The sequence below is a fragment of the Lissotriton vulgaris genome, chromosome 6 (assembly GCF_964263255.1).
Source record: "Lissotriton vulgaris chromosome 6, aLisVul1.2, whole genome shotgun sequence".
Lineage (NCBI taxonomy): Eukaryota > Metazoa > Chordata > Amphibia > Caudata > Salamandridae > Lissotriton > Lissotriton vulgaris.
The window spans coordinates 888,261,806-888,281,520 of NC_141694.1; the positions used below are offsets into that span (position 1 = coordinate 888,261,806).

Genomic DNA, 19,715 nt, shown 5'->3' on the forward strand with positions numbered 1-19,715 from the left:
TTTGGTCGGCCCTCTTGGGCCGCCCATGCACTTCCCTGTTCTTCATGCAGTCTAGGCTGCATTACAGCCTGCATGAGGAACATGCCCACCCCTACAGCCCCTGGCTTGGCACCGTCACAAGGCACTCAGGCCAATCACAACGCTGCACTGCAGCATTGTGATTGGCTTAGGTGAGGGGGCCTAGCCGCCTGCTTCCTGATCTTGGATGCAGACCCAGGAGAGCAGGAGCACTAAAGCCATGTGACTCGGCCTCGAGGTAAGTTTTTTTTTTACATTTCTAACCCCTGCTTCTCCTTAGCAGGACCCCCCTGCGACCCCAACGGTACCCGCGAGATCCCTGTGGCCCCCACGCCACCCCACGACCCGCAAGCTATGCCGTTCACCAGTAGGTAGGTAGTTATAGTTAGGACCTAGTTTCAATAGGAAAAGCATTTTTTGCCAATAACTTTGGCACCATTTGACGAATACTCACAAAATGTTCAAAACCAGTTTACCATTCACTTCAGCTGCTGTCTTGAAGGTTTTGAGGTGACTGGTCAAGGGGGGAGGCTGGTAAAAAGGTATTTATGGCCATTTTGGGACTTGGACTCAGCCAAGTCCCAAACCAAAGGGTAACAAAAAGAAAAGAGGGCAGGATAGGAATACCATGGGGACCCCCTCAGCCTGGTGCTGGAATTCCCTGTGACTTTGCCTGAGCCAAAAAGCATTTTGTTTACATTTTTAAGGTGAAAATAATAGCATATTTGTGAATTGGCATAAAAATGGGAAAAAAATCAAGCTCTGTTTTCCGCGCTTGTTTCTATTTTTAGCTCCCGGGTGGACCAAGTCCAGGGGACATATCTTATTGTTAATTTTGAGGAGGGGGAGCATGTGGCCTCCCTCCCCATGGCCAATATCAGCTTCAGGGACTGCCACTTCCCCAGGGGCAGGACAATATTCTAAAATGGAGTAATTGAACTTTAACAGGAAGCAATTACAAATGTAAACATGCCAGGTGCTGCAGTTGAAACTCCACTTCTGTAAAGCACAAATGATCCTAACTTCCAAGGCAAAGCAAGTGTGTTCCTCTTGTATTCCTCATTTCCTCATTCCAAAATGATCTAAAATCCTTAATGAATGTAAATGCATAGTTGATCTGTAAGCCACACAAAATCAACAGCAGAGTCAATATGTTTCATTTGTATTGTTGGGCCAGTACCCTAAACAGGTAGTGATACATGGGCCATGGTTGCTGGAGTAAGGGTCGCAAAAAGTGGTTTCAAATTGTGCACCAACTTTTCATACTCAAACTGTATTTTCTGAGCAGACCTCTATACAAATAGGTATATTCACAAAATACGGAATCACAGGATGTCACAGAGCCACCTGTTCAATTAATATTTGTTAGGCAGGTTGCAATTTGTTACCCTCTCAGTCTGGCCATAATTACAAAGATGCTGGGGTCATCAAGCCTCCATGTGGGTGATTTGGTTTAAATTGAGAAATATCTTTCACGGGGGACACAACAGGGGTGCCCATGCTCACCAATCCTGTTTGCCCTGTACATTGATCCGCTGGTACGGAGGATACTAGGGTGTGAGGATATTAAGCCGGTAGTCTGTAAAGGGTTTGAAACCAAGTTGTTGGCCTATGCTGATGACCTGGTCATAACCACCATAGAACCAGATACGGCTCTTACAGCCCTTACAGGGATAGATACGGAATTTGGGCGCTGCTCGGGGTACCTCCTCAATGAAAGTAAGACCCATATAATATGTACCAACAATATTACAAGGCAGGATGGAAGATATATGGATTCAGCGGTGTATCTTTGGGTCAGGATAAGCCCTGTAATGAATACAATAATTGAGGAGAATTTTACCCCGCTTGTTACCTCAACTGCGGCAGAGTAAAAAAGAATAGACGCCATACATCTGTCTATAATAGGGAGAGCCAACGTGCTCAAGATGACTATGCTCCCTAAAATACTGTGGGGCAGATTTACAATTACTGGCGCATCCCTGCAAATTAGCCGGGATGCGCCAGTAATTGTGTGCCGCAGCTCCGCCACCCATGATGCGCCGCATTTACAATGCGGTGCACCATGTGGCCAAAATGGCACAGATGCTGCACGCAGCTGTGCCGTAAAGGCGGCGCAGTGCTGGAGTTGCGTCGCAAGCGCGACGCAGCTCCAGCAATGCTCTGGGGGGCCTATTCTTTCAATGCTGCCTCAAGCCTTACGCCTGCTTCAAGCAGGCGCAAGGTTTTGACGCAGCATTGGCCTAAAAGTGGCTGAGTGAAATCTTGCAGATTTCACTCAGCCACTTTTAGGAGGCGTTCCTGCGCAGGAACGCCCCCCCCCCCCCTTGCGCAGTAACGCCTCCTTATGGTGCAGGGCTTTACAACGTGACGCATCTCCCGGATGCGTCACATTATTAATACCCCGCACCATGGCCCATCTTTTGCGCCGCCGCTGTGTCACAAAAGTGATGCAAAGGCGGCGCAAAGGAGTCGCAAGGGGCTTGTAAATCTGCCCCAGAATCTCTTTCGCACTATCTCTCTTATGTTGGGGGAGGGTGTGATAAAATCTATAGAGGCAGTATTTGTGAATTTTATTTGGCAGAATGGGAAAACTAGACGGTTTATGAAATATTTGTCTCTGCCACAAGATAAGAGAGGGCTGGCAGTCCCTAATATTCGATTTTATCACATGTCCTGTCTATTTAGTCAGATGGCAATATTATTAGACTCAGCCACAAATATGTCAGACTCCCTTTTTGCGAATTTAAATCCCCCATCCATTTTTTAATTGCTTTTAGGCAAGGAAGCCTTTGGGCACCTGCTGCTCAAGACTGACAGACGCTATTATAACAAAATCCGATATAAGGTGTTAGAAGGTGTCTGGGGAGTCTGGAAAGTAATACAGAAAACAATGGCAATCCCAAAAATTAACTATTACATACCCCTCTGGAACTCCAGTATCTTTCCACAATTTAGCAATGATAGGCTGGGGAGACAGTGGGAGCAGCAAGGAGTCAGAAGAATAGGGTATCTATTTGAAGGGGATAACCTGATGAGTTTTGATGATAGTCATGGGAAATTTGAAGTCCCAGCTAATCAAGATTTTAAGGGGCATATTATCAAGGACCGGTGTTATAATTATCGCTGTTTGATCGGCAGGAAACTGCTGATAAAACGGCGATAATGGGCTTGATAATACGCCCTTGTTAATTCCCATAGAAGCCCATGTTCTTGTGTTAACATGGGCTTCTATGGGAATTAACAAAGGCGTATTATCAAGCCCATTATCGCCGTTTTATCAGCAGTTTGCTGCCGATAAAACGGCGATAATTTTAACACCGGTCCTTGATAATATGCCCCTAAGTTTCTCCAAATTTATCGAACTTTGACGGGTATCAGTCCACGAATCCCCCCAGGTGGCAGAATCAATATGCTTGAGTATTTACCAGGAGGGGGAGTTAAAATTAAAATGGTTTACAGGTCACTTATGTCAACAATACAAGATGACCTGGATAAGGTTGAGGCCTCCCGGATGACGAAATTAGGGGATTCAGATGTCGAGTTAGATAAAGCACTGCAATTAGCTGGGGAATTGTTTCGCTCCACGAATTTGAGAGCCCAACACTACAAAACTCTGTTTAATTTATATTTTACACCAGCCAAGCTATTTGATTGGGGTAGAAGGGATGACGATAATTTCCCAAGGTGTCGCGAAGGACCTGCTAATCTGGTGCATATGTTTTATCACTGTGAAAAGCTAAGCGGAATTTGCACTGAGATTGAGAAGTTCTGGGAGGGGCTGCTAGGTGTTAAGGTCAACCTATCCCCTACCCTAATAACTGAATCAAGTATAACATGTATGGATTGTTGATTGTAGCAGGTATTTAACCCGTTTAGCGCGTCGAACATTCCGCCCCAGTGCGGACGTTCGATCGCGCTAACGGGATTCGGACGTCCAACGGTCGTGCGCAGCACCAGCGAGGTAGTGCACGCGACGACCGTTGGACGTTCGCAGCACGGAAGGGGTTAAAAAAAAATATTTAAACAAAAAAAAGAGAAATATCTTCTCTGTTGGTGGAGCTGTTTTCATTAAAGGAAACCAGACTGCATTTAAAACAAAATGTTTTCAGTCTGTAAAAGCTTCACTGAGGGAAGGGAGCAGTCCTGAAACTTTTTTCATGTTTACCAAAAGGGACGGGGTCCAAATATATTGCATTTGGATTGTGGTCACAGAACATTAAGACATCAGGATCAGAATTGCTGTTTGGAGGGGATGCCCAAAGCACGTCCCTTTCAAATAGGGATTCTGAAAGCATTTATAAATGCATGTTGAGATTCAGAAACCCTTCTCTGAATTGTTAAATAGGTTTAGTACATTTGAAAAAGGCTTCTAGCATTTGCAAACTCTTTGATTTACTGAATTAGATGATTAGCGAATGGCGAGCCTCCTTTTTTTCAGGTTTGGGCTGAACAGTGTCCACACAGGTGAGAGCACAGCGAAATAGGAACATGGCGCCCGGAAGCTAACTGCCGTGTCGGAGGTCCCTGATGTGTGGCGTCTGAACCGTCGTTAGTGGTTAGCGGCTTGTAAAGTTCTTCATTTCTCCCCTAACAATGTCATCTTGAAATACGTCTTCCCAAAAATATTCGAAATAATGTCCACCTTTGCTTGGTGAAAATACGGTGAAGAATACGCTCTGCGGTGCTTTTCCCCTTTTCTGCTGCTCTCCGGAGCGTCCTAGTGAGGTGCGGACTTGATGGTGTGTGACGCCGTGGGAGGAGCAGTGTTGGAGCCTTCGTGGTTCCGTGCTCTGGGCGCTGCTAGGGAATGGAGACGGAGAAACCCCAGGCGGCAGTTTCGGCAGTCTTCCCTCAGGGGGTCTGTCTTCTACTATTTTGAAGGCACTGCTGGATTAACACTCGGCCGAGGAAGCGCCGTGGAGAGAGTCCGGGCAGAGGGCGAAGCCTGGTGTTTTGTCAATGAAAAATCGGCGCAGCTGTAGTTTTCTGATACGAAGGTCGAGGTGAGGCTTGGAGGTTCCCTGAGCGGGTCTTGTGGGGACTTGCAGGGCTCAGATTTCATCTTGCTTTCTTATTCTTCAAGGGTCTGCCGTGAGGGTGCAGTGGCTCAGAAGCGGCTGGAAAGTGTAGGAGACGGAGTCTCTCTAAAGCTATTAGCTGAAGCAGCTGGGACTGAGACTGATTTAAGCAAAAAGCGGTAGAACTGCATGGAGAAGCGAGTCTGCAATGTTACTAGCAGCGACTTGAACTGCGACACTGCATTATTCACATCTGAGCCTGTGGTCAGCCGATACACCCTACGCAATAGGGTTCCTAATACTGTTTTAGTTGCGCCCAAACCTCTCGTAATTTTGCCCCCCAATAATAGAAATTAAGGCTGTCACCAGACAGGGGAAGGGTAGTCACACTGTGGAAAGTACTCCCCCTGGTAAGGAAAGAGGTAGGAAAAAAGCTAGAGGGGGCCTTCTACCAAACTAAAAATTACGCCATCATTGAAATCCTATTACAAGTTTCTCTCCACTATCACCTCCGACCGGGGGCAAGATAAAAACATCATTATGGCCACCGTTTCTACTGTCTCTACCGCTCCTACTGCTGCCCTTCCTGGCACCACTGTTCATCCCTTCTCGAGCCCTTTTAGCAATGTAACAGGGGAGGGGAGTGCACCACAAGACCAGCAGGTAATTGTAAATCATTCAGTGGAACTATCATATAGTTTTTCGGCATTAGAAAATCAGGGCACGGATCAGGGAGAAGACTGTAGAACTGCACTGGAGAAGGGAGAAGAGGTTCTTACATATACAGCATCTGGGCCTCAATTGGCCGGGCCTTCCGCCCCCCTGACATCGACTGCGCCCGGGACATTGGCTGACATCTTGTTAGGTCTGAAAGAGGATATTGGCAGGAGATTTACAATCTCAGAAGCCAATCATGTTGCTTTTCAGGCCTCTTGTGAACTACTGGCACAGAAAGTTGAAAAGGTCTCGCAGAGAACGGATGCCCTCGAGGCAGAGATCCCTAAGATTAAGGACGTTTTATGCACTTCTTCTGCAACGATGCACAAGTTGGTTCAACAAAACAGGGAATTGAAGGATGATATTGAGCGCCTTGAAAATCATTCCAGGAAAAACAATGTGAAAATTCTAAATGTCCCTGAAGACCTTGAAGGGGGCGATATTAAGAATTTCGTAGTCTCTCTTTTGAAAGCAACTATCTTAAAAGACTCCTCAGAGGTGGATTTGGATTTGATGGCCGATATTCAAAGGGTCCACCGCGATCCATATAGGAGAAACCTGGGAAAAGAGCACCCCAGGAAAATCCTGGTGAACTTCCTCACGTATGCTATCAAGGAGAGAATCTTGTCTTTGGCCTTGAAAGCTGGTCATTTAAAGTTGCTCTTCCTTCTCTAGCCGGTTCTCATTCTCCATTTGTGCTGATGTTTCCCATATCACCGCCACAAAGCAGTGGGAATTGGGCAAGAGGATGGTAACTTTGAATTAGTTAGGGGCTAAGACACAGTTAAGATTCCCTGAATCCCTTTGGATCATGTGGAATAACCACATGTACAATCTGCACCAAATAGAGGAAGTCAGTACCCTATTAGATAAGATCAGAAAAGGAAGTGGGAGCGGAAGCGAGAGCGGGGTATATTTATTAAGGGTGTGTCTGGCATTTGACTTCTAAATGGATTAATAAGCAAGGGAAAAAAATAAAATAAGGAAACAGAAAATGGAGGGGAAATGTATAGTTTAGTAGAAAGCTGCTGCCGTTTTGGCAGGATCAGAACATATTTCTCTTCTAATTGTGTAATCATTATTTAGTTACACACAGCGGGGGGCTCCTGACCAAAGGGTGTATGCTCAGAGGAGAAGGGAGGGTTCCCCAAGGGTGTGAGGGGTTGATGGAGTCACTTGGGGGGGAGGTTGGGAGGAGGGGAGGGGGAGCATGGGTGGGGATGCAGTGGGAGAAAATATAAAAATAAGTCCTCTTTCTCTATTCTTTTTTCTCTTAATGAGTAAGTTGCTCTTGGGGGTGTCCTGCTAAAGGGAGTGAGGCAAGAAGAATTTGTATAATATGACAATTACTAGGATAAGGTTTATCTCGTGGAACGTCAACGGGCTCCGATGCCCATGAAGACAAAGGCTGATTATGAAATATTTAGAACAATCTTCAGCCCAAGCGTGCCTCTTACAAGAGACCCACCTAAGCTATATCGAGTGTAAGACTATCTTCGGAAAATATAGATGGGTTGAATTGTTTTGCTGCACTGAACAGACAGTATATAATAAGGGGGTGGCGGTCCTAATTAGATCGGGAGCTGATGGCACCATAAAGTCCATGTAACAGACCAATCTGGAAGATGGATCGTGGTGCAGGCAGCCATTGGGGGGACCGAGCTTGCCATGGTATCCTATTGCGGCCCTAATGTCGATGACCCTGCCTCTCTATTCAGAGTACAGACCAAATTAGTAGATGTCATCACTCCGGTAGTAATCTGTGGTGATTTCAATGTCCTTCTCAATCTCCTTCAGGATAGGTCAAATTATAGTCAGCATGCTTCCGCCCCTCGTACGCGTCGGGCAATGATCAATATGATCCACAAGCTCGGACTGGTAGATGCTTGGAGGGCTATGAAGGGCGTAGAACCAGGCTTCACTTTTTTTAGCAAAAAGCACGGACACTCCTCTAGAATTGATTATATTCTTAAGGATAGATTGGGCTTGGAGAATCTAGAGGATATCGCCACTCTTCCAAGCATTTTATCTGACCTTGCCCCTATTACTTTTTCATATTTAGGGAGTAAGTCTAAGTCTAATCCCACCTCTAGGTGGACACTAAAAAGGGCAATGCTATCTAAGCAGAAAATAATTTGCGCTATTATAACATCTACCATTGACTATTTTTCCGAAAATATGGGTTCAACATCACTTGACTACGTCTGGGATGCATTTAGGGCCCATATTCGTGGCCTGTTACATAGCCTGATATGTGATAAGATCAGGGAAGAGGCGCTAGAATTCCAAAAATTGGAAAGAGAGATATCTAAACTGGAAAGTGCTAGGTTGAGTTGTCAACCTAACAACTTGACACACATTCTTAGCGACCTGGAGCATCTGGGACTAGAGTATAGGGGAAAGCTAGACCAAAAAGTAAAGGCACAATGGTTATCCCATAACATGGAAAACTACAAATATGGAGAGAAAGCAGGAGCTATTCTGGCAGAAGGTAAAGACGGACCGAGTAAAAACATCAACAAACTGATCATAGATGAAACAGGGGCAACCTTTTGTAATCAAGAGGATATGCAAAGGTCTCTCCTTTCTATGTTTTCCAAACTTTATAAAGAGGAGACAACTTCAAGTCCCGATAGTATTCAGGATTGGCTGAAAAACAAGGCCTTACCAACATTGACAGGTGAGGGTCGAAACATGCTAGACGGCCCCATCACGGAAGAGGAAATTAAACTTCACATAAAGAAGATTAAGAACAACAAAGCTGCAGGGATGGATGCCCTTCCGGGGGAAGTCTATAAGGCCAGGAATCATGACCTGGTCCGACCTAATACCGTCTGATGGAGTCCTTCCTTGGGAGGTTTTAAGATCTAAAATTGGTGACACCCTCTCTAGATTCAAATATTTGCAATTGTGCTCCTGGTTTTCAGCAGAGAAGGAGCATATAGGTGGAAATTGGGAGATTGAGTATATACTTCAGAATGTAAACCCAAGAAAAAAGGAGGTCGGATTCTGGTATAGGAGCCTATTAGACGCTGAGGATGTAGAGCTTCCCTCATCTCATCTTGTATGGAATTCAACCGTATTGGGAGATGCATCGTTAGTGTATATACTTTATCTCTTCAAACCCTATATAAGTTTGTTAAACCGGATTTTCATTAAAAAAACACTTTTATGTTGTTAATAGGCTGTATTACACGCCTAAGAAAATTGCAAAATTTGTTTCCTGCCCACCTCACAAGTGTCCTAGATGTGACTTGGTTGAGGCAGATGATATAAATATTTTTTTTTAATGTATTCATTTAAGAGACTTCTGGTATAACGTGGAGCGCGCCCTGGAAGGCATTTTTAAACTTAAGCTGCATTTGAACCAAGCCCGAGTTATTTTTGGTTTGGATAATGATCTCACAAGTCAGCTCTCTGCGGTCCAAGTGGGCTTATTTTTCTGCTTGATTTTGTTAGCCCGCAGGGAAATTTGTAAATTGTGGAAAGACCCCAGACACCCGCTTTATGACAACTGGTTCGGTGCTGCATTGGGTACAGCGCGATTGGATCAGGGCTTTGTAGACAATAGGGACTAAGGTCTCAAAAGGTCCAATGATTACACCAAGCCTCGTACAAAAGAAGCTGGCCTGGTTGGCCTAAAGCAAATGCAATAACATAGGCCTTGGGCGACCATGTTGGAATGGGCTTTTTCGTTAACTTTGCAGACGCTAATGGTGAAATGAGGACTTAAAAAAAAAAAGATGGTTAGCGAATGCGGAAGTGTTTGCACAAGTGGCCGTCAATGTTTGCAGAGGACACACTTTGTGTTAGCCAAACCAGCCCCTGAAGAAGTGATGATGATATTAAGCTATGCTTGCTTACCCCAGTATTTAGTGTTCATATCTACAAGCTGTTGGTGTCCACAGTAGCCATTACCATAAGTAAACAAAGTAGAACCTGCATAACCATAGCCCAGGTCTACATTTGAAAAACTTCCGACCGATCTCCCAGCTGCCTTTATTGACGAAGGTCCTGGAGCAACATGTAGTTAAAACTCTCTTGACCTTCCTGGAAGAACATCAGTTGCTACAAACACTACAAGCAGGCTTCAGGGCCCACAACAGCACTAAGCTGGTGATGCTCTCAGTGCTGGATGAATTGAGGCTAGCAGCTGACAAGAAGATTCCCTCAGCACTGATCCTACTAGACCTATCAGCCGCGTTTGACACGGCGGACCATGCGCAGCTGCTTGTGTCCGGGTGTGGGAGGGTGCTTCAATGGATAACTTCCTTTCTGGAAAACCAGTCCCAAAGAACCCAACTTGGGGACTGCAGGTCTAGGCAGGGTGTCCTACCCTGGGGGTTCCCACAAGGCTCAGGACTATCCCCCCTGTTATTTAACATATATCTTCAGCCGCTGGTCGAATCACTAGCAAAACTAGACTGCCAGGTGTTCAACTATGCCGACGACACCCAGCTAATAGTTCGAGTCAATAACTGTCCCCAAGCTCAGCTCAATGTCCAGAATATACTAAGGTTCACCATGAATTAGATGACCTCGAACTCACTAAAAGTGAATCCTGATAAGACAGAGGTATTGTCCCTAACCACAGAGGCCTCACCCTGTTCAAATCTTTTCTGGCCCCAAGAGCTCAGTGCCACCCCGACACCAGTACCAGTTGTAAAGAGTCTTGGAATCAAATTAGATACCAAACTTACCCTAAACAATCAGCTGTCAGCGGTAGTGGGGAGCTGCACAAATCTGGTGCGGCAACTCCGAAAGCTAGGTACCCTGCTGTAATTTTCTACCATGCGTACCGTCGTGACAGCCCTAATACTGTCACGCCTGGACTATGGTAATGCAATATACATAGGGCTCCCTGAAAAACTCCTGGGGGTAGTTTTAAATGATACAGCAAGGCTGATTTTTAAATCTCCTAGAAGAACACATGCCACCCCCTTGCTGAAACAATTGCGCTGGCTCCCTACTAGGCAGAGGATCAGGTTCAAGGGTCTGTGCATTGCGCACAAAGCCAAATATGGAATAGCACCAACATATATCACAGACCGCCAGAAGTCCTATGTGCCTAGTAGGCACCTCTGGTCATTGGAGGCTAGTTTGCTGGCCTGCCCGCGCTTTAATAGAACCACCATGGGAGGACGGGCTTTCTCAGTCGTAACCCCCTGGTCTGGAATAAACTTTCAGATAATATACGAATGGAAACTGTATTACTGCCATTTAGAAAAAAACGTAAAACCATCTTGTTTACTGAGGCATTCAGCTAAATCCATTTAGTGTGCTGACTACACTTGGGACCAATGGACCTTGGTCCACGCTACCAGCGCCTAGAGACCTATGGTGATTGGCGCTCTACAAATATAAACTAACAATAACAATAACAACAAAGAAATCCACAAAAGGGAGTGAAGCAGCAGTTGTTTGCTAAATTGATCAAACAAAAATTATGCAACATAAGCCGTGTGTCCTTTCATTGAGTGTGGCCTCAGTAACAATAGTCATGGCAACACTCTCCATTTGCTGGAGCAGATCACACTTCAATTTCACACACCTGCACTGTTTTTTAGATCAAAGCCTACCAGGCAGGGGTCCCGTTGGATTGCAAAGACATATTAGGGACATGTTGAAAGCTTCCTTAGGAATGCATTCCACCCATTGCTTACCATTGGCTTTGTGTATTGTAACTCACATTTGCTTGCTTTCTATTTGCTGTCTTTATTTGTATTATTCTGCCCAGCATGCCTTTGTCCCTACTGTGGGGCATATGAGCTCTCGGAATTGCTCCTTGTATTCTTTCATGGGAGCTCACTTTCTGGGAACGCTTTTCTTTTTCCTTTTTCATGAGGCACTTCATGAGAGAGTACATGTGTTTTCAGTTGTCTCCCTTGAAAGGTAGTTCAGAAAGTAGTAAATGTGCTGTATCTCTTGGAAGAATTTTCCGTCCGCCTATCTTCTGATTGACTGATTCTACTTACCTTTGCCAGTACCAGTTCATCAACCTCACATGCCCTAGAGGCACAATGCTCTACCCACAAGCTCATTTATTTTGGTCATGGGTCTTTACTAAGAGCCTAACTTAAACAATCCAGCGTCACTTGAGTTAGGTAAGGTGGGAATGCTGAAGCACCCTCAAAACAACCCTGCTGGAAATCAGAGGAAAATGAGCAATAAACATGAATGAAAAAAATTGTTTTTATCCTGCCACCTTTGCTGTACATTCAAAGACAGTGATCAAATGTTATGATCTGTATTCTGAGAAGGGCTGGTGTTTGCTTTTCTTTCATGAGTTAGGAAGGAAAAAATAGCAAACCAATTGATAATATTAGTGCCCTTGTTACAACCTCATTTTACATATTCATTACATTGACATTAATGATTCGCTCAGACAGCAACGTATGCAAAATATATGATTATTTTATTTTTCTTATTGTTTGTTTCATTTTTATATCTTTTTTTTCCATTTCGGACAACAACTTTTTGTGTTTCTATTTTTTAAAATTTAATTTCACTTAATTCATAGAGTAACCATTATAGTTCATACCAGTGACAATAAATAACATACAATACCTATTGTGAACAAAAACGTACAACAATATACAGTTAAATACAAAAAAAGTGCTGTACGATATGTTCGGTCGGTGGAAAATTATATGAAGGCAAAATGTGGTAGAATAGAACACAACGCGTTTCGGCCTGAGGCCTTCATCAGGTGACCGTCATTTCGTTTTTTACACACAGACAGGTGTACAACAAGTTCCTACATAGACAAGGATAAAACACATAAAAATATATACGTCAATATTTGATATAGATTGGTGTACATTTACTGTCTGAGCATACATCGTGAGGTTGAATAAAACAGAAAGGGAGTTTTATAATCACAACCTACTGATACATTAAGGGTCAATTGTTATTTTCTAGACATATATTATATATTATATCTGATTACATGATACATTTCCATTACGTGTACATAGTAGGATAGCAGTTCTATGTCCTATTTTGTCTCAACAATTTACAAGCTATATATAACGGATTGTTATAGAACACTGACAGTGAAAGTCTCATTGTATTTTATCACCCATCTTGCCTATATGTTCTAACTAAAGTTTTCAGTGTTTCTGATATATATAGTAATGAAAAAGACATAGGGGGAGAGAACGGAGAAAGAAAGACTAGAATTATATATAACAGATAGGTGGTTGCAAAAGTGAGGTGTTAGTGAAGTCATAACTACAAAAGGGAGGAGTACATGAACTCTAGTAGAGAGTATTAGTTTCATGAGGGTTGAAAAGTGGAAAAAAAGATTTGATACTAAGAGGCTAATTACCATGGGCTCTGAGTGAGAATGTTATTCTGATGTTTTTAATAATATTAATATTAAAAACATCAGAACCTCCGTTCTAAGAAATAACTGGAACCTACTCCACAGGATAACTAAGTAAAGTGAGTAAATCAGCAGTTGGTAACTAGCCTTTCAGCACCAATCTCCTCTTTTCTCCTCTTTTCAACCCTTTTGTAAATAACATTCTCACTCAGAGCCCATGGTAATTAGCCTCTTAGTATCAAATCTTTTTTTCCACTTTTCAACCCTCATGAAACTAATACTCTCTACTAGAGTTCATGTACTCCTCCCTTTTGTAGTTATGACTTCACTAACACCTCACTTTTGCAACCACCTATCTGTTATATATAATTCTAGTCTTTCTTTCTCCGTTCTCTCCCCCTATTTCTTTTTCATTACTATATATATCAGAAACACTGAAAACTTTAGTTAGAACATATAGGCAAGATGGGTGATAAAATACAATGAGACTTTCACTGTCAGTGTTCTATAACAATCCGTTATATATAGCTTGTAAATTGTTGAGACAAAATAGGACATAGAACTGCTATCCTACTATGTACACGTAATGGAAATGTATCATGTAATCAGATATAATATATAATATATGTCTAGAAAATAACAATTGACCCTTAATGTATCAGTAGGTTGTGATTATAAAACTCCCTTTCTGTTTTATTCAACCTCACGATGTATGCTCAGACAGTAAATGTACACCAATCTATATCAAATATTGACGTATATATTTTTATGTGTTTTATCCTTGTCTATGTAGGAACTTGTTGTACACCTGTCTGTGTGTAAAAAACGAAATGACGGTCACCTGATGAAGGCCTCAGGCCGAAACGCGTTGTGTTCTATTCTACCGCATTTTGCCTTCATATAATTTTCCACCGACCGAACATATCGTACAGCACTTTTTTTGTATTTAACTGTATATTGTTGTACGTTTTTGTTCACAATAGGTATTGTATGTTATTTATTGTCACTGGTATGAACTATAATGGTTACTCTATGAATTAAGTGAAATTAAATTTTAAAAAATAGAAACACAAAACGTTGTTGTCCGAAATGGAAAAAAAAGATATAAAAATGAAACAAACAATAAGAAAAATAAAATAATCATATATTTTGCATACGTTGCTGTCTGAGCGAATCATTAATGTCAATGTAATGAATATGTAAAATGAGGTTGTAACAAGGGCACTAATATTATCAATTGGTTTGCTATTTTTTCCTTCCTAACTCATGTCTGTACATTCCCTATGATTAGCAAGCCACTAGGTTGTAGGGGTCCCCTCTTTCCAATTTGTGTTTGCTTTTCTTTCTCCGACTGAAAAGTGAAATAATTTATACGACAATCTTGCTGGGTACTGGGGGTGGGAGAGGTTGTAGTAGGTTATTTTTTTCTAGCACACATCACAAATTAAATGCCAGTAAAAGAACTATACAAATAGTTCAGATAATATCAAAATTAGGAAAGCACAAATTAATAACTTTTTTTGTCACTCTTGTGTAGTCGAAATAAATATTTTAATACAATGAAAAAAATCAATCCATGGGGATGCCGATTTCCGCACACAATGTTTGTGCACTTTATAGTTTTTTCAGTAAAACTGCATTTTGTGCAAATGTAATTGTAATTTCAATTGAAAATGTTTTGTCTGTAATGGCAGTGGGCTCCCACACCATGGATACTCCACTCTACAACACTTAACACCATATCACACTACATCATTCCTCTTTTACAAAACTCTACTCTATGCCACTCTATGCCCCTCCATTCTACAACACTCTACTCCACTTTACATTACTCCACTCTACTCCAATCCACTTTACACCAGTCCACAACTCTCTACTCCACTCCCCACCACTCAACTCTTCCACTCCAGAACCCTCCACTCTAAGACCCTCTACTCTGTAACCCTCCACTCTACAATCCTCCACTCTATGGCCCTCCGCTCTATGCCGCTCAACTCTTCTCCACTCTTGTCTAAGACACTCCATTCTACTCCACCCCACTCTTCTCCACTCTGCAACACTATAATCTACAGCACTCCACTCTACAACACTCAACTCTATGTCACTCTGTTTCACTCTACACCACTCCATGTCACTCTGCTTTACAACACACTACTTCATTCACTTCACTCTACAACACTCTATCAACTCAACGAAACTCCACCCTACGACACTCAACTCCATTTTAGACCACTTCTTTCTACACCACTGCACTCTACTCTGCTCCACTCTACGGCACTTCACTTTAAGACACTACTCCATTCCACACTACTCCACTCTATGCCACTCTACTAGCTCTACCACACTCTATTCCAGTCTATATCACTTCACTCTATGCCACTCTACACACTCTAGCCTAAATCACTCTACTCCACTCTACTCCACACCCTGCAACTTCACTCTACACCATTCCACTCTCTGCCACTCTACTCTACTGTATGCCATTCCACTCGACTCCCTTCCATGACATTCCACTCCACTCTATGACATTTCCTGCCACTTTAATACCACTCTGGCCTATGGTACTCCAGTCTATGCCACTCCATTCTATGGCAATCCATTCTACGCCACTCCACCGTACTCCACTCCACCCTGCGCCACTCCAATCTACAACTCTATGCTCAAATCTACCGTATGACACTCTAATCTACTCTACAACACACTCCTCCACTCTGTGCCACTCCACTCTACGACACTCAACACTATGCTATGCCTCTCTTCTCTACGATACCCCGGGGCATATTTACAAGAAAGTGGCAAAGCATGTCATTAGGCCAAGAAGGCTAATGACATACTCCGTCACTTTAGAAATGCAGGGCTGCACCATATTTACAAGAATATGGTGCAGCCCTGCATTTCCCCCTGCACTGGCACTAAATTTAGCAGCCTAGCATCACGCAGGCACCCTTGCACCTTAGTCTCAAGGGTCTCCCTTCCTGTATATAAACAATCTTTAAATGCCGTTTTGTAACTTTTATGTGTGCTGTTTATTGCATCACAAATAGAAGTTACAAAATGTCATCTCTTTTAATGATTGTTTTTGTGTAGCAAGAGAGACCTTCCTGCACATAAACAATCATTGGCGTGTTGCTGTTTCCATGTTTGCTGGCACAGAAGCACACATGGAAATAGCAAAAATAAGGAGAAATAAAGAATTTCTCCTCATTTTGCCTGTTTAAGACCAGATTTACCCTGGTCTTAATTTTGGAGCTGCCTCTTAGTTACACCACCCTTGTAAATAGGAGGCTGCATCAAAAACAATAGGTGTTGTGATGAAACATCCACCGCAACACCCATTGCTCTCCCCTTTCACGCTAAGCACAGCATGAAAGGGGGCCTTATTTACAAGGTAGTATTAAGCCTCGTTAAGTGGCTTAACACTGCCTTGTAAATAAGGTGAAGCCCCTATCGCCACCACAACGTCACTAAAATTGACGTTGTGGTGGTGATAGAGGCTTGCAAATAAGCCCCTCTATGCTACTCCATGCCACACCACTCCACTCTATGCTACTCCACTCTATGCCACTCCACTCTACAGCATTCTACACCATATTACATCACTCCTCTCTATGCCACCCCAATTTTGTCCACTCTACTGCACTTTACTGTACTCTATGCCACTCTACACCTCACTGCTCCACTCTATGCCACACTACACCCCTTGACTCTAAGCCACTCTACCCCATTCTATACCACTCCACTCCACTTCACTTTATGACAGTTAACGCCACTTTACTCGAATCCATGCCACTCCACGTAGGCGCCACTCCATGTCACTTCACTCTATGACACTCCACTCTATGCCACTCCACCCTACTCCACTTTCCCCATGCCGATCCACTCTACAAATCTTTAATGCACTCTACTCTACAACTCTCTACTCCACTCTATGCCACACTACACCCCTCGACTCTGTGCCACTCTACTCCACTCTACACTACTCCATGCCACTTTACTCTACACCACTGTACTCTACTCTCCAAAACCCTACACTGCATGACACTCCACTCCACTTAATGCCAGTTCACACCACTTTACTAAACTTCTTGCCACTTCACTCTTTGCCATCCACCAATATTTCACTCCACTCTATTACACTACATGCTATGACACTCCATTCTATGCCACTCTACCCTACTCCACTTCGCCCTATGCCAATACACTTTACAGCTCTCTACTCCATTCCACAACACTCTACTCCATTCTATGCCACTCCACTCTACTCCACCTTAGTTTATGACAGTTCATTCTACTGCACTCCACAGTACTCCACTCTTTAGCACTCCACTCTACGCCACTCCACTCTATGCTATTCTACTTTACACCACTCTACTTTACAACACACTACTCCACTCTACTCCACTACACTGAACAACACTCTGCCTGACAACACTTCACTCTACAACACTACTCCTTTCTATACTATTCCACTCAACCACTTTATGCCACTCTACTCCACTCAATGCCAGACCACTCTACGACACTCTACTTCATTCAATCTACCTCACTCCATTCTACAAAGCTCTACTCCGGCCTATGTCACTCCACACACCTTTACCCTATGCCACTCTACACCACTCCATGCCACTTCACTCTATACCACTCCACTCTCCTCTACATCACTACACTCTACTCCTCTCCAATACATTCCACTCAGCTCTATTCCATTTCACACCACTTTACTTGACTCCATGCCAGTCCACTCTACACCATTCCACTCTATGCCACACCACTCTATGTCAATCCACCCTACTCCACTTCACCCTGTGCCACTCCCCTCTTCAACTCTCTACTCCACTCTACAACACTCTAATTCATTCTATGCCACGCCACTCTATGCTACAGCACTGTACACCACTTCACTCTACAACACTCTACTCCATATTATACCACTTCTCTCTATGCCACTCCAGTCTATTCCAATGTACGGTACTTCACTCTACGACATAACTCCATTCTATTCTACTCCACTCTAACCCACTCTACTCCACTCAATGTTAATCTACTTTACAATACTCTACTCCACTCTACATTATTCCACCATACAACTCTCTAATCCGCTCTCTGCCATTCAACATCCCTTGACTCTGTCACTCCACACCACTCTATGCCACTTCACTCTATGCCACTCTACTCTACTCTATGCCACTCCACTCTATGCCCCTCCACTCTATACCACTTCACTATATGGCACTGCTCTCTAGGCCACCCCACTCTATGCCTCACCATGACACCCTACTCTACTCTACTCTTGTCCACTTTAGGCCGCTCTGCTCTACGACACTCAACTCCACACCACTCCACTTTTTGCCACTCCGTGCAACTCCACTCTATAACACTCTATGCCACTCCACTCAATGCCACTCTACTCTATGATACTCCACTCCACTCCATGCAACTCCACTGTACGTCACTGCACTCCAATTATCTCCATCCTACACTACTCCACTGTACGCCATGCTACTTTATTCTTCTCCACTCTACAACACTCTACTCTACGACACTCTACTCCACTCTGACAATCTACTCCACTCTATGACATTCTATGACACTCTATGCCACTCCACTCTATGTCACTCTACTCCACACTACGTCAGTCTACTCTGCAACACTCTACCCCACTCCCTGCCACGCTACAACACTTTTCTCCACTCTTTGACACTAAACAACCCTCTACTCCACTCCATGCCACTCCACCGTACAACAATACACACTCCATCACTTTTTGCCACTTGATTCTGTGCCACTCCACTGTACGACAACCTATTTCACACTACAACTCTCTATTCCACTCTATGCCACACTACACCCCTCAAATCGACTCCACTCTAAACCACTCCAAGTCACTTCACTCTACACCACTCTACTCTACTCTAAGCTGCTCCACTCTTCTCCACTTTATGATGCTCTGCTCCACTCTATGCCAATTCACACCACTTTACTCAACTCCATTAGACTACACTCTGTGCGACTCCCCTCTTTGACACTCCACTCTACACCACTTCCCCCTATGTGAATCCATTCTACAACTCTCTACTTCACTCTACTCCACTCAATGCCACTCCACTCCACTCTAGTCTATGAAACGTTATTCAACTGCATTCCGCTGTACTCCACTCTACAACACTCCACTCTACGCAACTCCGCTCTATACCACTCAACTCTACAACACACTATTCCACTTTGCTTCACTCTATGCCACTCTACAACACTCTACTTTATTTTACACCACTTCTCTCTACACCACTCCACTCTACTCTACTCTACTCTCTACAGCACTTCACTCTGACACTACTCCATTATACATTACTCCACCCTATTGCTCTATGCCACTGTACGCCACTCTTTGCCACTCAACTCTACAACACTCTACTCCAATCTACATCACTCCACTCTACAACACTCTACTGTACTTCATGCCACTCTACAGCCCTCTATCCTATGCCACTCTAGTACTCTCTACTCTACTCCATGTCACTTCACTCTATGCCATGCCACTCTACGCAAATCTACTCTACTCTACTCTGCACCATTCCACTCTACTCCACCCTATTCCATTTCACTCCACTCCGCTCTATGCAATTTCATGCCAC

The 19,715-nt window shown here is 43.6% G+C and overlaps 1 protein-coding gene across 1 annotated transcript in view; it reads right to left on the reverse strand.

Moving 5' to 3' along the window:
• Positions 1–19,715, reverse strand: part of MAL (mal, T cell differentiation protein (MAL blood group)) — a 292,825-nt gene that overhangs the window by 119,664 nt on the left and 153,446 nt on the right. The window lies entirely within an intron of this gene.